Source organism: Glycine max, chromosome 13 (assembly GCF_000004515.6).
Source record: "Glycine max cultivar Williams 82 chromosome 13, Glycine_max_v4.0, whole genome shotgun sequence".
Classification (NCBI taxonomy): domain Eukaryota; kingdom Viridiplantae; phylum Streptophyta; class Magnoliopsida; order Fabales; family Fabaceae; genus Glycine; species Glycine max.
In genome coordinates this window covers 14,054,692-14,074,534 of record NC_038249.2, presented here as the reverse complement: position 1 = coordinate 14,074,534, position 19,843 = coordinate 14,054,692, and the positions used below count along the sequence as shown (strand labels likewise).

The window sequence follows — 19,843 nt, the reverse complement described above, 5'->3', positions numbered from 1 at the left end:
AATTGTTTTAGGTTAGGACCTACTTGTTCCTTTTAGCTTCCGCATAAAGAATAAAGATTACCTAAGGACTAAGGAAAAAATCAACAAGTGGTATTAGAATAAGTCTTTATTGTTTGATTGTTAGGATTCAAGTTTTTCAATTAATTGATATCTAGATTTTTTTTCTTGAATTGTTATTACGATTTTGTTGTTTGAAAGTTTTTTTCTTCTTCTTAGGAGTAGATGACTTATATATGGAACATGAATACAAGATAGAGAAAAAAAACTTTCGAGGTGTCCTCCAAAATTGATAATGAAATGTGTGATTACACCAAATATCAGTGTCTAAACAAACAAAGCAATAAGGAAATAAGACATTTTTTTTAGAATTATATTATTTTGTAAATCAACTTTCCTTAAGGGATTAATGAAATAAGATAATTTTTTGTGAATTATATTATTGTTTTTTCATTTTTTTTCTTTCTTTATTATCTATAAATATTCTTTCAAGAATTAATACATGATTTATTATTTTTAATTCCTTTCATGATTTTGTGATAGTGTTATTTATGGATGTGATATTTACTTGTTGTATTTTAAGTATAAATCAATGACAACGTTAAATATAATTTAAAGATATGATATTTAATTATCGTAATTAATGTTTTATATTTTTTCTATCATGATTGGGTGTAAATTTAAGAGTAACAAATCCTTCTCATTTATTTGCATGTTTAATACTTTTTTAATTAAATTGATTGACACGATATATTGTCAAAGTAATCCCTATTGTGAAAATTGATTTGATTAAAATTACATAGATTTTTGTATGAAATTATTTATTCGAATTGTATTCGGCCCAAAGGAAAACACAATTGGGCAAAATAATATTGTATGTGTGATGATAAAAGTGTGACAATTATAAGGTATTTTCATGTGAAAAATAGTCAGTCCAAAGAAAATTTATTATTTGACAAAATTTATTATCAATATTTAATCATTGCGTCGAGAATACAAATTACAAATTAATTTCTCTATCCAAAAAAGACTAGGAATTGATGTTGTACTAGATATCTTGTGATGGGTCTATTCTACAAAATGTTTACACATTTTATTATACATTTTTATATAACTTACTTGATTATATGTGAAAATTGTATAATTTTAAGACCTCTCATTTATTATATTAAATTGTCTTATATTTTTTTTTTGTTAAATTGATTGAAACAACAAGTTGCCAAAATAACATCTGTTGCATAAGTTGGTTTGATTAAATTTACATAGATGTTACATGAAATTATTCATGCGAATTGTGCTCAGCCCGAAGGAAAATACAATTTGGTAGAATAATTACATGCTTGCGACGGTAAACATGTGACGATTATAAATAGTATGATTTTCCATGTGAATAATTAACACCACTATATATAACACTAAATAATTTAAAATTAATGGCCTGTGCAGTAAAAAATAATTAACACCACTATATATAACACTAAAATAATTACCTCTGTTCTTCCATTAATACGATACGAATATGATGGTAGAATATGTTTTACGAAATAATTTAAAATTAATGGCCTATGCAATAAAAAATAATTAACACCAATATATATAACACTAAAATTTCTAGTGTATATATAATATACGTATAAGTTTACATAATAAAATTTGTAACAATTAATTTTGATCTAATAATGTTAATAATAATTTTAATCTAATAATATTTTTTTGCATATATAAATTTTAAATAAATATCATTGGTTTAATAAAAATTTATATATGTAAAAAAATACATTATTAGATCAAAATTAATTGTCATAAATTTATTATGTAAACTTATATGTGTATTAAATATACATTAGAAATTTTAGTGTTATATATAAAGACATTAATTATTTTTAAAAATAATTGGTTTATTAGCTCAATTGATTAGAGTGTCGTGCTAATAATGTGAAAGTCACAAGTTTGAGATATATAAGGGTATTTTTGGTTTTCCCCCTCACTACTGGGTGTATTGAAAAAATGTTGGGTGCAGAAAGAAAATCCCATTAGCCAAAAAGCTCGTGCATGGCTTGATCGATCCGAGTCATAAACTATATATAGCTAGTTGAACAAAACCTAGATTCAAAGCAAGGCTTCAAAAAATAGAGGGCCAACCCTAATTTCCACAACTTTTTACAAGTTAAGCCTAGATCATGCCATGACCAGAGAGGTTAAAAAGGCTTAGACTTGATTTGTACTAAAAATTAAAGTTCAAATGCTACATTTCATCAAATGGGTTTGGGATATTGATTTAGATCAACCATTGACATGATGTAGGTTGGGGGTTATAGTGGGTCATCACCCCCAAAAAGCACAAACTTAATAATCCTTCTAAAATTAGGCCTAAACCTAGTGAAAATCATGCTTGTGCAAGCTTTGGCGAGCTAAAGCCCAGATCATGACATGACCAAATCAAGTCGGGATAAAAAGGCTCAAATTTAATTTGTGCTCAAAACTTAACGTCCAAACTCTACACTTCATTTGGCATATTTAGGTCATTCACTCAATACAAATTGCTTTATCACCTTTAATGAAGGTTCAATGGATGGTAGAAAAAGACTAGGCAGAGAGAAAAATATCAAAAGGAATGAGATAACCTTTAAAAACTTAAACTAGATAGATTTAGAATTTTTTTTTCTGTTTCATAAATTAAGTTTAACTAGTTTTAAAATCATTTCAACCTCTTTTTGTCCATATACGTTTTGTTTTCAAATGTTTGAAAATAAAAAAATAAATACTCACTATCACCTCCAAACAAGACCTTGCTTAATATTAGGGGTGAGAATAGGACAAGCCAGGCCAGGCTTTGAAAGGCCTGAGCCTAGCTTACGATGAATTTTTGAGGCCTGAGTCTGACCTATAGCCTATCAAAGGCTTTTATTTTGGCTCGGCCTGACCTTTTTAAAAGCCTAGTCTGGCCTGATAGCCTTTTTAAAAGTCTTCTTCGCATTAAATTTTTAATATTCTGAAGTAGGAGGAACGTAATAGAAAAGTTAAAAAAAAAGGAAACATTAACAGGAATAGGAAAGCCAATAAAAATAATAAGAAATATAAAGGGACACATGACTCACACCTAAATTGTAATTAAAGTCTTACTTGATTATAGTAATAGAAGTTATAGAACAGTAATGTGTAATCAAAGTCTGCTAGTTTAAAAAAAAATTAATTGTACCCAAAAAATAATATAAGTATATATACATATATATAGGCCGGCCTATTAGGCTTATAAGGCTTTTTAATAAGCTTAAGCCTGATCTATTTAATTTAATAGGCTTTTAAAAAAGTCTGAGTCTAACCTTTTAATTAAATATGTCAGTTCAAGCCAGACTTTATGTAGGTCAGGTCGTAGGCCCCTGTAGGCCGACCTGGCCTATTCGCACCCCTACTTAATATGAATCAAATTATTAATCCTTTGATTTAAAATTCTTTATAAATTAATATGTTGTTAATTTGGATTACAAACATTATATGGTAAATATCAACTCATTAAATTTTATTACTGTGCTATAAAGTATAATGATTGATCTTGCCTTATTTAAGGTTGTCATTTTCAGCTTTAACAAAGATTTAAAATAGTTTTTACAAATTACAGTACTTATGAAAACTAAACCTTACAAATAGAGAACTTAGGGTGCGTTTAAATAGAGAATTTTAATTGAGGAAAATAATTTATCAGATAATTTAAATTTTTTTAATATAAAATTTATTGTTTTGATGTTTTTTGATGAAGAATTTAAATTTTTGAAAATTTTAAAACAAAATTTTAAACAACTAAAATTGTGAAATTTTAATTTTCTTTTAAAAGATGAGAAATTGAAATTCTCTTCTTAAAATGAGAATGTTGCATTTACCATAAAATAATTGAGTAGCAAGGATCCATGAAAGTCATAACCTTATATAACAAGGTGGATTGAATGATTGAGGAAGAAGGAAAGAGTAAAAAGATTTTGAATTTAATCTCCTCTACTAATTAATTAAATTAATATTCCAATAAATTAATATTTGTCTATAATAAAAAAGTAATTGTAATATGCCTTACTGCCTTTTACTAATTCAGTCTTGTTTGGTAGACGTAGTTGTTCGATCGAACTGAATATCTCAATAACATAATAGCATTTCATAATTTTCATCTATGCACAGGTTAGTCATTAACGGCATACGTGGTTGGCATGTTTGTTTGTTCATGACAAAATTGGTAGCATGCCGGTTTCTGTCTTTGTCTTTTGTTTTATCCCCCACCATATCTTAACATATCATATATTGTCTATGTAAAAATTCAAAAAAGTTCAGGTATCTTTTATAGCAAAAATTTGTTGGACAAGTTTCCAAATTAAACTATTTAAACTAATCAAATATTTGGTCTGATTGATATATAGCATTGGCATTAGAAATGACAGTTTGAGTTAAATTTAATAAATATATACAAAAATTATTCATGTATTTATTTTTTATTTATCAAGTGATTTTGAGTTAGTTAGAACTTCTTTTAAAGTTTGAACTTGTTTAATTTTTCGTAAAATTTGTAATTATGGATGCAAATTTGAGTAATATAGTAGTATCTAATCAAATAACCATGTACTGAGGTGGCAAAAATGGTAAGTGCGCAATAATCATCAAATAATAATATCAAATTCACAATGATCACGTTGTTGGACATAACAATTATCACAATAAAAGATAGAGTCTAAATAATTGGGAAAATATTTAAATTTGATTTTGAGAATATTTGAATTAAAAAAGTAAAGATAAGAAATAAGATAAAGATAAAAGATAAAATTGTAATTTGGAGGAAACTCAGATTTAGAAAACCTTGGAATTGGGATTTCACACCAAGATTTTTGTTCTACCAATTCAACGTTACTTTTAATTCTCTTCTACTGCCAAATTAATTTAATGAGATCTCCATTCTCTTTCAAGAAACCAAGATGTGTCTAATTAAATCAATCCCTATTATCGTGGTGTTATGTTCAATTAAATCTTATCCATTATTTACAAATTTGTTTTATCTACCTAAGATTAATTCTATTGTTGTGAATTAAAACTTAAGTTCTTCTCCTATAGTTCTGACAGGTTGGTTCACTTTTTAGTTCATTCTTAAGCGTCTAAAATCATGCAATCAATGATCAAGTATCTATCATGTATGAAGTGTGATACAAGAAGAATCAAAAGATAGAATTAAAAGAAAACCTCAAAATAATTAAATTAACATATTATAGTTGTTAAGGGTTACACCCTAATTCGAGAACAAAGAGGACTACTCAAACATAGTCATGAGCATTTCCAAAGAAAATATAAAAGAGAAGAAAAGAGAATTTACTGGAGAAGAGAAAAGCTATGAAAATCCAAAAGCTCTCCTAAGCCGTCAATACTCAAAGTCAGAGCTCTTCTATAGAGTTTTTCTAAGCTATTTTAAAATTCATTTAGACCCAAATACAATTAAAAAACAAAAATAAAAAGACAAGCTAATTAGTAAGCCCGAGTCAAAAAAATAAGGGACTTGCATGCCCGTGCCATATGCATTAGCTTAAAATTGCTCTCTTTTCCTTCTAAAAAGATCCCTGAAGGTCAAAGTCTGATTTTGAAAATCCAACATGCTCCCATAAAGCTCTGTTTAACACCAAAGATCAAGTCAACATGACTACTTGCACTTGAAAACACCTACAACGTAAAAGTTCGACAAAAATAATAAAATGTACTGAAATGAACAGAAACAAAAATCTAAACAACCAATAATGTAGATAATCCTAACTAAAATGCTTCCTAATTAAAGACTAAATGCAATGCATCAAACAACCCCAAGGAGACGGGATTCTACTATTACATATGAATATGATCCCATCACTTGAAACTGATTTAACACCATTCTTCTTCCAAGAGAAAGAAGAGCAAGAACATCGCTTATTCTGCAACAACCTTCCTTTATGTTGGTTGTGGGGCACTCACAAGGTACTCAATGGTTACATGGCTGCTTGTGACCTCCCCTTATTTTTACACCTTTGATGTAAGGAATAAATGTTAGCAATTTTAGGTCATATATATATAATTAAATGAGTTAGATTCATTATTTTATTAGTCAAAATATTAAAATGGTCTAATCAATATATATAATTATGGCTAAGGACATATATGTTATAAAAGATTAATTGTGTAGATATCATTAATAAAGAGATGTGATACAAGAGGTTATGGTTGAGAAGTGATAGAACTTATAATTTTGAATTCTTTTTCTCTTTATCCCAACAGAAGAAAAAATTCAAAGAAGAACATAAAATTCTCTACATTTGAAAGATCATAAAACCAATTCCATCATGACTAATTCAGGTACCCTTCTGCATTTAATTTTCATTATGATTTTGACCATGAAAATACAATGAAGAAAAAACATGTGGTTAGAATTGATGATCGACTGTTAGAATCAAATTAATTTAATTGATTGAATCCCTATAATAAAACCTTTACACCCGAGATATATAGATATATGAGATCCATCTATATAAATATGATTATCTACATCCATAAAGCCATAGACATACCAATCTCATTTACCTCTCTTTCTTCTCTTGGATTTGCTTGTCCTCAAGCAATTACCATGAGCAAAAGCTTTTAGTCAAATGATTCATCAGACAAGCACATCATTATTCACATACAAGTCATCACTCCCAGCTCAGGGCTACTTGACACAAACTAGTAATAAGACAAAATGAAAATAATGTTCATAATAAAACAGGAAAATGCATGAACTTAAGGTTAGGCAACCCCAAACTTAAATCTTACATTGTCCCCAATGTAAATCAATAAGTAAGGGATTTGAACAAAGAACCTATCACTAAGGTGTAGGGGGGGGGGGGGGGGGGGGGGGGGGGAGCCCCGGGGGGGATTCCCTTTTGGGGGGGGACCCAAAAATTAAAAAATGGGGGGTTCCCCTTTTTAAAAAGGTTTGGAAGGGGGGGTTTTTCATCAGGAAATGATTCTCCTGCTTTTCTTCCATTACAGGATAAAAGCCTGAAGTTCTGCAAAGGTCACTTCCAAGTTTGGTGTAATAAGAGGAGTCTCTACCGCTTCTGGTATAATATCACCACCTTCTTCAGGGAACTTCCAAGTCTCATGATCTGGCAAAGAATATTCTCGCTTTGGCAACTGGTGAAGAATAAGCATCACCTCTTTGCCAATGGGAATGGCAAAGTAAAATAGTGCTTTGTCTTCCGCATATAGGGGCTTGACCCACTTGATGCAGCCCATGGAACGAACCGTGGCAAGGTCAATGGTGGTAGGGCCAGGTAGAGGCTTAAGCTAGTCTAGAAAGTGGTGATCATCATAAAACCTCGCAATAGAGATAATGAGACCTCCTTGCACAATGACAATGCTGGAACTATTAGCAAGTACTTGGAGGCGTCGAATAAGAAATGTGGTAGTGCCAATCTGGTCATCCGGGTGGGAGTAAGGAGTCAGCAAACCCCATAGTAGAACAAGATCAAGTGTAGAAATTTTACCATCATACCCACCAGTGTCAAGAATGGTTGATGAGATCAGATGATGCATGATCTGTATGGAAGGATGGAGAAAAGAAGAAGAGTTGCACCGAGATGTTTGCCACATAGGTCCCTACTTGTTTTGCCTATCCTTAGCCAAAATGTTTCAACATGATAACTAGGTGGATGTTCATGTCTCTTGCCTCCTAATTGTTTTAGTTGCACCATTTTATGACCATTCTCCAGTGAATTCCGCATAGGTGTGCTAGTGATGGGCATGCTCGTGCCACTTGCGTCACTTTTCACAATTTTGGTTTTTGTACCCCCTTTAATATCTTTAATTACTCCTTTATTCCAATAGTTCTTTTTTTTGGAAGAAGAAGAGTCTTGTTGCTGCACCTTCACTCCATGCAAAGTTACCTAGTGATAAAATAACAAGAAAAGAATAAAATAGAACTAGAAAAATAATAAAACAAAAACTAAATAACACATGTAAAACTCCAGTGATTGGGTTGTCTCCCAACAAGCGCTCTTTTAATGTCCTAAGCTGGACGTTGGATGACTCAGCTGCTTGATGTAGGGTTCAAAAGGACAACAACCGTTGCCTTCTCAATTTGCTCTTTGTTGAAGTACAACTTCAACATTGATTGTTAACCTTGAATAAGCTAGTTTCTTGGCTTCCAATCTCCACAACTCCATAAGGAAACACCTTCTGAACCTTAAAAGATCCAGACCACCTTGACTTTAACTTTCTAGGAAACAGTTTCAACAAGGTTTCCTTCTTTGAATTCCCTTTGGTGAATGTCAGTTATGCCATCTCTTGGTCTGCTCCTTGTAAATTCTGGCATTTTCATATGCATTCAAGATATTTTCATCTAATTCATTCAAATCAAGCTTCCACCTCTCACCAGCTGCTTTCAAGTCATAATTGAGAAGCTTCACTACCAACAAATCCTTGTGCTCAAGCTCAATTGGAAGACAACAAACTTACCATAAACCAATCAAAAGGGAGACATTATCAGAGTTTTGTAAGCTATGCAGTAACTGCATAAAGCATCACCAAGCTTCAAGGACCAATCTTTTCTTAATCAAAAAATAATCTTTTCAAGAATGGCCTTGATCTCTCTATTTGAGACTTCCACTTGCCCGCTTGTCTGAGGATGGTAAGGTGTAGTGTGAGTGACTCCATAATTCTTCAATATAAATTCAATTTGCCTCTCAATGAAATGAGAACCACCATTACTAATCACAGCTCGTGGGACCCCAAACATTGGTGAAATTATCTACTTGAACAGCTGGATCACAGTCTTTGCATCACAAGTTTGGGAGGGAATTTCCTCCATCCATTTTGACACATAATCAACTGCCACAAGTATATATTTAGATCCATAAGAAGGTGGGAAGGGTCCCATGCAGTCAATGCTCCAAACATCAAAAAGTTCCACCTCAAGAATTCCATTAAGGGGCATCTCATGCTTTTGTGATATGTTTCTAGTTGTCTGACATCTACCACAAGTAGTGGCAAACTTCCAAGTATCTCTAAACAAATCAGGCCAGTAGAAACTAACCTATAAAATCTTAGCAGCAGTCTAGGAGGTACCAACATGTCCTCCATAAGCATAACAATAGCATATTCAAGAATGAGGGACTTCTTCTTCAACAATGCACCTTCTATAAAATGCCATCATGACATCTCATATATAACCTTGGCTCATCCCAAACTACGTGCTTCAAGTCAGAGAAAAAAATTCTTCTTTTGTTGGTAAGAAAAGTCAGGATGGACAATCCACTAACAAGATAATTGACAAAGTCATCATACCATGGTGAGTTCTTTATAGACACAACTAGCAATTATTTATTTGGGAAGGAATCATCAACAAACAAGTCTTCTTTCGCACAACTAACAACTAAGTTTTCAGTCCCTTTTCTATTAAGAATTTGAAGGTCAAAGTAACTCTTGTAGGAGGAGAATCCACCTGAGGTGTTTACGATTTGCATCCTTTTTTCTTAGGAAATGCTTCAGTACAAAGTGATCAATATAAACAATCACTTTAAATAGAGTTTTTCTAACTTGTTGGTTCACTTGTTGGTTCACCTTTCAGTAACATGTATGAATTGTGGTAAAAGAGGAATCAAAAGACAAAATTAAAGAAAACCTTAAAATAATTAAATTAACATAGAACGGTTAACAAGGGTTAAGCCCTAATCCCAACATAAAGAGAACTACTCGCACATAATCATGAGCAATCCCAAAGAAAATATAAAAGAAAAGGAAAGAGTACCTATCAGAAAAGAGAAAAAATCTAAGAAAACTCGAAAGCTCTCCTAAGCTGTCAATACTCAAAGATGAAACCCTTCTATAAAGTTTTTCTAAGCTATTTAAAGATAACCCAAATACAATTAAAACGTAAAAACAAAAATAAAAACATAAGCTAATTGACACGTCTGGGCCAGATGTGGTAGCAAACTGGTAAAAAAAATAAGGGACTTGACAAGCCCGTGCATCAACTCAAAATTGCACTCTTTTCCTTCTAAAGAGGTCCCTGAAGGTCAAGTCTAATCTTAAAAGTCTAGCATGCAACAAAAAAAAAACTCTATTAAACACAAAAAATAATCAGCATGACTCTTGTACATTTGAAAATACCCACAATGTAACAAGTTGGATAAAAAAATAAAATGCAATGGAATGAACGAAACAAAGACCTAAAAACCATTAATGCAAATAATCCTAACTAAAATGTTTCCACTGAATGCAATGCATCATCTACCTTTGCAATTCAAATAAGTACGTACCGGTGCCTATGATAAATACAATCATGTAATTAGACATTTGTTATGCTTTATAAATTAAAAAGATCTTTACATATTTTTTTTAATTGAGATAGTGTTACACTTTTAATTATATTTTTATTTATTATTTTTCACGACTAATTTTAAAATCAAAGAAATATTTAGTTTTGTTAATTTTTTTATACAAATAATGACTTATAAAATATTTTATTTAGATTAAGTATAAGTGACGAGTATATATATATATATATTGGTACAGAAGTAAGTAGAGTATTTTTTTTTTTTTGGTAATGCAAGTACTTAGAGTATGATATAAATGCCAATGTTAGATAGGTGTGGTTACTAGTACAAATCCTTTTGGAGAAAGTAGCTGTGACTACAAGTGTTTTAAATATTGATTTAATTAAGTTTTTTAAATCTGTAATATATAGACTGGTTTTAGATTACTATTTAATTATGTTTTAAAAAAATTTAAGTAAATATTTGACAAAATATGAATGTTAGATAGTAATTTGAAAATAGCAATATTTCATGTATGAAAAATTTAATTAAGTCTTAAATATTCTACTAATTTATTCTCATTAGTCATTATTTCATTTCTAATTAGCACAATGACCACGTATTTTTCACAATATTTTTTATTTGAGACACTTGATATCTAAAATTTATTTTGGTCTTAGTTAATATTTGTAAAATCTCATTGAATTAGTCAATGGTTCAAAATTAAAAAAGTTCAACTGTAGTATCATTACTTCAGTGAATTTTACTAGATAATATTACGTTACAGTAGTTTCTCTACCAGGTGAAGTAATGCTACTTCAAATAAAAAATAAAAAAAGATGTAGTAATGCTACTCCATGAGTTATGTGAACAGTGAGCTTTGAATGAGAAAAAAAGAAGAAAAAAAGGTTATTTCAGTAAATTTATTTAAGAAAAGAAAAGAGGAAAGTCTATTTAGGGATGAATGGGCGATTAAGGTTACCATGTTGCGTTTTAGGTTACGGCCCAAATTTCTCGTAGGCGAAACAAAAATACAAAATAAAAAGTTATATTATGGCCCATGCAGGTCTCGAACCTGCGACCTTCGCGTTATTAGCACGACGCTCTAACCAACTGAGCTAATAGGCCAATTGATATTTAAGCTCTTGGTTATTATATGTATTGTAAAACAAATGGAAGTGACGATTAAAGGAACATATGAGACAGAAGAGTGAAGTAGCTGGTCTCGGAGTGGGTGCCGTGCTCCTCTGTGCCACCGTTGCTGCCACCAAAGTCGATGCTTTCTTCTCTTCTTCTCAGCGCAGGTTCTCTCTCTCTCCTCTTTTCTTTTTATTTATTATTTTTTACTTTATTCATTTTTCTTTTAGGGCCTTGCAAACACCGGTATCTTTAGGAGGTTAGTTAATAAGCTAAAAAGGAAAAATATTTATTATGTAAATTATAGAAGAGGTAAAAAAAATCCTGAGTAGCTTAATTTTTCGTTCCCGATAAAAACATTTCTTAAAGCAATGACAGTGGTTAAACTTTGTCTTTTTTTAAGTCTTGTGAGTTGTGACCCCCATTAGACATTGTTGGGTGATATGTGTTTCTTTGGCATTATTTTCACTCGCCCATGTATCAACTTGTCTCAAATGTTACCCAAATGCAATCAAAGCTGTTATAAGTTCAGCATTTTAATATCTATCTCACACTGATACTATTTATTATGACCATTCCTATGCAATATGCATCACTAGGTACTAAAGAATCTGCACCTTGTTTTAACTTTGCTTATCAAATGTTATGTCTATTTAATCTTTGGTCCATGGTGCATAAGCTAATAATCAAGCATGCCTAATCAAACTTGTTTCATGTTGCATGCTTTTTATGACTTATTCATTCTTTTTCTTTTTCATAACATCAAAGCAGGATGCAAAACATAAGTCCAGAACCTGCTTATTTCCCTACTTTCCCATTTCTGAAGGTTTTTTTTTATTCAGTGTATTAGGCCCTAGACCTACCTTTAGAGGGTAGAATTTGATTCACAAAATGTCAATTGCCAGAGAATCAACCTCTGCAAATTGTTACAACTTCTACAATTCAATGAATACATTTTCTAGTAATTGGTCATTTTGAGACATATTTGTCATATTTTCTCATTTAAAACCAATCTCCAAGGCCACCCTCTGAAATCAGATGTAATAGCTAGTGTTTTAATTCCAGGTTCTTTAATCTTTTGGGGTCAATAATTTTTTATCCCAAATAAATATCATGTGGTTTCTGAGTGCTAGAAGGGTCAATTTACTGTTAGTGATCTTCTTTCTTATCACAACTTAATGAAATAGTAAAGTTTCTCATTCCATTCCATCACAAAAGCAAAGAGGCAAAATGACAACTTTCTAACAAAAAATGCTGAATGGGCAAAATATAACAACATTATCCATCCAACAATGCTAAACCTCTGCCCTTGGATCCAAATATTTGGCCAGTCACTTGTAAGATTTTCCCACTACCCTGTTGATCTACCTGCATAAGAGGAGAATTTATGGTTTTACAGATTGATATTAATCATTTAATTTTATGAACTTTTGGATGTCATTGTTTTGTTTCAAATACTTGCAAGCTAATTTTACTTTTGAATATGCTAGCAAGGTTATGGAGAAGCACTTGTATACTTGTAAATTGAAATTTTGGCAAAATTGTGAAAAGTATGATCATAATTGTCATGGTTGACTAGTTATGTCTTCCATATGGTTAGGACTTGAGAGAATAACTCTAGCACTCTTTTATATCTTCTGTGCATGATTTCATCTCATCCTCAAGATGTTGGTGTTTTTTTGTTGTATGTACTTCAAATTCTGTATTTTTACTGGCTAGTAATTGAGTGCAATTTCAGCATCTTGTATTATCCTGTCTCTTTAAGTCCCCTTTATAACATTTCACTTGGTATTATTAAAAATCATGTGAAGATTCATCTGGGGCATGATGTTTTTAGTCTTTGTGCATTCTGCTTGCATATATTTATACCCAGCAAGTTATCAATATTGGTAAACTGCTTCAGTATTTGATTGTATGTCTTGGTGATATTGAACCTTTCACAGATCCTTGAATTATAATGCACTCATTATGAAGGGAAATGTGGTGGCTAGATTTTTACGCACAAAATGGTAGTTGTTGAAGAATAAAGAATTTATGATATTAAGATAAATACAACACTGTAGATTCTGTACATCACTTGTTTGCCTAAGATAAAAATAATTTGACAGTTGCATAACTGACCATATGTAAAGGGCCTCTAAAATTTTTTAAACATACTTTTTTAAATTTCTTTTATAAAGCTGAAAAAAATAAATTTCTTCTAATATTTAGCTTCACATTATCAGGTTAAAATGTCAATTACCCTCCTTTGTAATACTTAGGGTGTGTTTGGATTTCAGGTGAGGTGGTCCAAAAGTATATTTAAAAGTAAAATCAGTTTGGAGTCATATTTGATTACTTTTCAAAATTATGTTTGAGATTAAAATTGTCTGAAAATTCAGTTTTGAAAAAGCAAGATTTGGAATTCTTTTACAAACTTAAGTTTGACCAAAATTTAGATTTGTAAACTTTAATCAAAACATGTACTTACTTTGCATACCAAAACAATAACATTTGGTAACTTGCATGACTAGAATTTTTTATATGTAAAATTGTTACTTACATAAATACCTAACAAGTCGTCTCTAGACTCTAGTAGTTGTCGTGCATTGATTAATATACATTTGCTTAATAATAAAAACTAATATAAGCAAATCCCTTCAAATTTGTTCTCATAAGTAGAAGCTAATTATCAAGGGTCAAGAGTAAAAAGAAATGAAACTCACCCAAAACTTATATTGCTTATAAAGAAAAAAACATTAGTATTGCAATTTTCATACTACTAAGTAGCAAGCGATACAAAAAAATGATTCTTTTAGTATTCACTATAAAACACACTTCAATAACACGGTTTTCTTATTTTGTAACAAAAAAGATCAAAATAACTCTGGAACATGAAAGTACTGCACTCTCCAACGGGGAAACTCTCGTCACATTTAAGACCATCACCTCTCTTGATTTTGTAACCTGGGTAAAGATGTGGATAAAACTCTGCTTTAACCAACACCAAACTTTGACGTTTAGCCAACTTCTTGATGTTCTTCTTACTGAAAGGATGAGATGTCTTGTGGGTAATATGAATTTTTCCACCTTTATGAAGCATGTACTTAGCATTGTACAAAAATTCACTCACTAAATTCTTGTGAAGCATTTGATTGTAACATATGTATAATGTAGTGTGATATTGACTAAAAAAAAACTATATGTATAGATTACGACACATTTTTTCCATAATGGCGTGAATTTTTTTTCCATAACTATATATATAGATTACGAAACATTTTTTATCACGGCCTGGCGTGAATTTTTTTTCCATAACTATATATATAGATTACGAAACATTTTTTATCACGGCCTGGCGTGAAATTTTCAAAATTTTTGGCTTTTTTGGATCAAAGTCATGATTATTTTATCACAGTTTAGTGTCGTATTCAACGCCTATACCCATCACGACCGTGATGGATCTTCGTGGCCGTGATCAGCCCTGCAGTGCAATTTTTTATGAAACTTGAGCAAAGGTAAGTTTAAATGCAGTGCTACATGTCTAAAATAAAATGAATGCGATGCAAAAATAAAAGGATAATAACAATAGGTTGCCTCCTAGAAAGCGTTTGTTTTAGTCCTGAGCCTCACGTGTGAAACAAGAAATAAATCAACTAACCTCAAATGGGTTGATGATCCCTTTTGCGAAATGATCCTCTAGTATGATCATCCACTTCACAGCCAAGAACTTGAATAGTGCCGCCATCTCTCATATTCTTATCTCTTATACCCCTCCCATGGTGATCCTCTATGAAGTCTAAATAGGAGATACGATGCGGATATGATATGACACAGATACGGAGATACAGTAAATTTTTAAAATTAAAGATATGATACGTCTTGAATATGTTAATAAAATATATAAAAAGTTATATATAGTTTGAGCTTCCATTATTACATCTGTTCTTCCATTAATACCTCGGTAAGGTCTTTCTCCAAATTTACAGAAGTATCTTTGATCGTTAAGTGGCAAGGTACCTTATCAAATTTTAAGGGAAATTAATCCAATTATATGTATGCTTTACTGATTTTTTTTTTTTTTGTAGAATATAAGCTTAATTTTTGTAAAGTGAGAGGAGACTACGTCAATCATCTAGTAGTTAGTTACAAAACTCCTAAAACCCCATTAACATTTTTTAACATGTTGTTACAAATATCATCCATCCTTGCATTTGTTAGAAAAATCAGTTTTTAACTTTTTATTAAAAGAAAATAAATTTTATAATATATATTTCAACATAAATAATATAAATATAGATATAATGAGATATTATATAAAACATTAATTAAGTCAAAGTATATATTAAATTTTAAACTAGATTAAAACGAGTCAAAATATAATCCGAAAGAATCCACCTGTAAAATAAATCAAGCGTAATAATTTCTAAATCTAAAACTTGTGAGAGTGGATTAGCAGAACAGGTCCTTTGGAAGCAACACTCGAACAGAACAAAACAGTTCCTTCCTCACCAACGCACCTATCAAAATTACCACAGAGAGAAAATAATTGCTGTTACAGAAGGAGTTGAGTTGTGATTGGTGAAGAGGTAAGTTTTATTATGTTATAACACTTTCAACTTGGTATAGTGTTTTGCCAAGTAGTGTGGAGAAGAAAAGAAAATGGGTTTGAGCTTCGTAAGCGTGGAGAAGAAGAGAAGCAAATGGGTTTTGTGAAATAATAAAGCTTCTGCGTTTAAAAAATCATAAAAAAAGGGGTTAAACGTTGTAGCCGTATCCGAGCCGTATTGGAGTCGTGTCTAGCCTTAGAAAGTCGTATCTAAGCCGTATCCCAGCCGTATCTTGTATTTTAAAAAAAATAAAAAAAATTGGATACTCCTAGGATACGTATCCGTGGAGTATCGGTGTCGGATACGGGTACGACACCGATACTTTTCCTTTTTTCACGTATCCGGGCTTCACAGGTGATCCTTTAGAATGATGTTCCTTTTCAGAGGACCTTCCTTCCCCATAGTTGGACAAGGCTTGGCCACAATTGTCTTCATCTTGTTGGTGGCTTGCACAAAATTACAAGTAAGGGAAGATGAATTATTTGAATAACCAAACACACTGAAATTTTGCTCCTCATCACCTAGCCTCCAAATTAGTTTCCCTTGCTGGCATCAAACAAAGCTCCTCATGTATAGAGGAAGGGCCTTCCCAAAATAATTGGAATCTCTTCATCATCCTCCATGTACAGAATCACAAAATCAATTTGAAAAATGAATTTTCCAACTTTAACCATCAATTTCTCCACTATTCCTCACGGATAAGTAAGAGTTTTGTTTGCAAGCAAAAGAGAAATGTTAGTGGGTTGTGTGCTTGTAACCCCAACTTATAAACAGAATAAGGCATCGAATTAATGCTTGCACCCAGATCACATAAAGCTCTATCTATTTGCAAGCTGCTAATAGTATAAGGGACTGAAAAACTCCCAGGAACTTTAAGCTTAGGTGACAACTTCCTTAAAACCATAGTAGAGCACTCTTTGTTAAGGCCAATTGTAGCGAAGTTTGCCTGCCAACTTTCCTTTATTTGAAAAAATTTCTTTTAAATATTTGATGTACTTTGGAATTTGAGCAATTGTCTCAGTGAAAGGGATATTGATGTGCACCTTTTTAAGCATTTCAACAAATCTAGCTAACTTTCAATCCTCACTCTTGTTTTTCAAACTTTGTGGAAGGGAACACTTAAGGAGGTGTCAGTACCTCTTGGCTCTCTTCAGTAAGAGCCTTTTTTTTCTGGTGGTGGAGTGGTTTCTTCTTCTTCTTTTTAAACTTTGCCATAGGCCTTCCACTCTTAGTACTCACAACATTCACTTCCTCCTTAGGATTAGCTTTAGTCTGGGAAGGAAGTGTGCAAAAAGCTCTTTTAGATAGAAGGGCTTGTATGTTGGAGAGCTAAGTCACCATAAGCTTCATCTGTTGATCATTCTTAGTGATGTATTGCATCAACGTCTCTTGCATGTTGGGTCGCTTCTCCTCTTATAGATTTTGCAAGTGTGATGGCCAATACAAGTTTTGTTTTTTACCTTGCCTATAATTCTGCCCTTGATTGTAGGTGTTGTTGGAGTATTACTTATAACCTTTGTTTTTGCCTCCCACAAAGTTAAAATGGATAGAGATGCAAGACCAAACTAGAACAATCTCAGATTTTGTATAAAGCTAAAATGGATGCTTAGTCATGGCTCAAAGGTTTAAATAATGATTATAATTTTTCTGGAAATTAGTGTATACAATCAGATAAAGGGTTGAACACTTGTCAAAACACAAAACATAAACAATATATATCTATAAAAAAAAACTCACATTGTAATAGTTTTTATATTACCTTTTTTATTCTTAACTTCAACACTCTCCTTCAATAAACTCATTCAAGAGCTTTTACACCAAGTTTCAACAAGTTGAAAGCAATGCATTAAAATGAAACTCGCAAATTATAAAAATGCAAAATAAAAAATAAAAAAAAATCTTGAAAGTAGCAAAGAGCTACTAGAGAGACAAAAGAGGATGACATTCTTCTGTGAGATAAATGAACATAGACAAATTTAAATAGAGTCTAAGCAAATGGTAGTTAATAACCCATTAATTGCATAAAAAACAATCTAGTTTGATTCATATCATTTGGAATAAAATAGCCAACTCCTTTTTCTCTCCCAAATGTTACGAAAAAAGGTTGCATTAGTTGAGATGTGGTTGTAATCGGTGGGTGACAAAAATCAAGTTTGGGTGAAGAGACTTTAATTTGAAGAAAATCAAAGATCCAAATGTAAAACTCGTTGTGTGACAGAAATCAGGTTTGGGTGAAAGGCAGATAAGAGAAATCAAAGACCTATAAGTAAAAATTGATTTTACATGTACGTGGAAGCTACCCCTATCCTGATGGAGTGAATCGCATCCACTGGAGAAGCCAAACATCACGGCCAACTGAGTTTTCTACATTTGACCACGAAATACGCGCATTCAAAGGGTTTCGATGCAGTTTCAAACATGCACTAAGTAAATGTTAAAGTTACTAGAATGATTCACATTTAATTGTGACTAATTTTTTTTCAAAAGTAGAGCCTACCTAGCTTCTTCACCTCTGCTTATTCTTTATACAACTTTGGTTACTGGTTATTCTTTAAAAGTTTTACCTCTGCTTTTCTTTGGTTACTGGTTATTCAGCACTAATTTAGGCATTACTTTTTTTTGCAAAACACTGAACCTTGCTTATTGTATAATAGAAAGCTTAATCAGAATATTATGACTACTTATTCACCTAGGCATAGAAACAGTAAAGCCATAAAAAGCCAAAGAAAAGTATAGCCTTACTTATTCACCTACCTAGCTTCTACTTCTACCAAAGCAATAATCAAAACACTAACAGCATACAAACACTGTATTAACAAGACCAAGATTGATCAATGAAATACTCAGGGTTGTGAAATACCAACTTACTATTTGGTTGTAAAGGTTTATCTTCACCAGAAAAGCAATTCCCGTGGAATTAGCACTAGCAAGCAGTATTTACCTCTGCGTCACTTCATTTCTCCTACTTGCCTAAAAATAACACAAAGTAGTTTGTGTTATTTTCACTCCAAAATAGTTCGAATATAAAATAATCAGCTTCACGAACATCCAATTTTCGTAATTTCAACAAACATCACACAAAGTACTTTGTTTGCTTGTTTGTCTATTTTGAAAAAAAAAATAATGAAAAGCGAAAATAGGTAAAATCGTAAAAGAGGGACCAAAAAGAAATCTTACAACAAACTTAATTTGGTCGCGCAAGAATGGTGAGTCACGACAAGCTACGAGTGCGCCGCCGCGGACGGTGGGAGCTGAGTGATGATGCAAACTCAGGAAGGGAGACCTCAGTGACTGAGGAAGGTCTTCAGAGGTGTTGTTTGAGGCTAGATAGGGCGTGCGAGAGTCTTTTTCGAGGCTAGCTATGGCGCGTGAGAGTGTTGTTGGAGGGTATAGTGACGAAGGCTAGGGTTCGATGCACGTGAGTGTTGCTTGTAGCACATGAGTATAATGCTGTGCCAACCACGTCGTGTTGACAACACGAACGTCGTCGAAGATATGATTCACGAATTCAAAGATGGGTTTCTACATCACCATCTTTGTTTGCTATCTTTATAATTATCGAATTGCCACCGCTTATTATACAACATTGTTCTAGGCAGACCGAAGTTGTTAGTGTGTTAAAAAAACCAATATTTTTAGTAGTGTACGAATCAGTTAAGTAATGATTATTCACTTAAGTAACATATGTTGGAAGTGCACGTTCACCTCCACGTTCTTTTAATTAATTAATTTTATTATTTTTGAAAAAATTAGTTATTTTGAATCTGGTCCATTTTCCATCCACATTCATCCCATATCTTTGCAAAATATATTTGCAACCACCTTCAGTAACAA

General features: G+C 32.0%; 1 long non-coding RNA gene and 1 other non-coding gene across 2 annotated transcripts; one reads left to right on the top strand and one right to left on the bottom strand.

Annotated features, from left to right (window-relative positions):
* The first annotated feature begins 11,077 nt into the window (after positions 1-11,077).
* Positions 11,078-12,385, top strand: LOC102669937 (uncharacterized). The gene is made up of 2 exons (XR_417429.4): positions 11,078-11,587; positions 12,192-12,385. It is a non-coding gene; the product is annotated as an uncharacterized lncRNA (long non-coding RNA).
* On the bottom strand, positions 11,338-11,411 carry TRNAI-AAU (transfer RNA isoleucine (anticodon AAU)). Its single transcript has one exon. It is a non-coding gene; the product is annotated as a tRNA-Ile (tRNA).
* Positions 12,386-19,843: the final 7,458 nt, after the last annotated feature.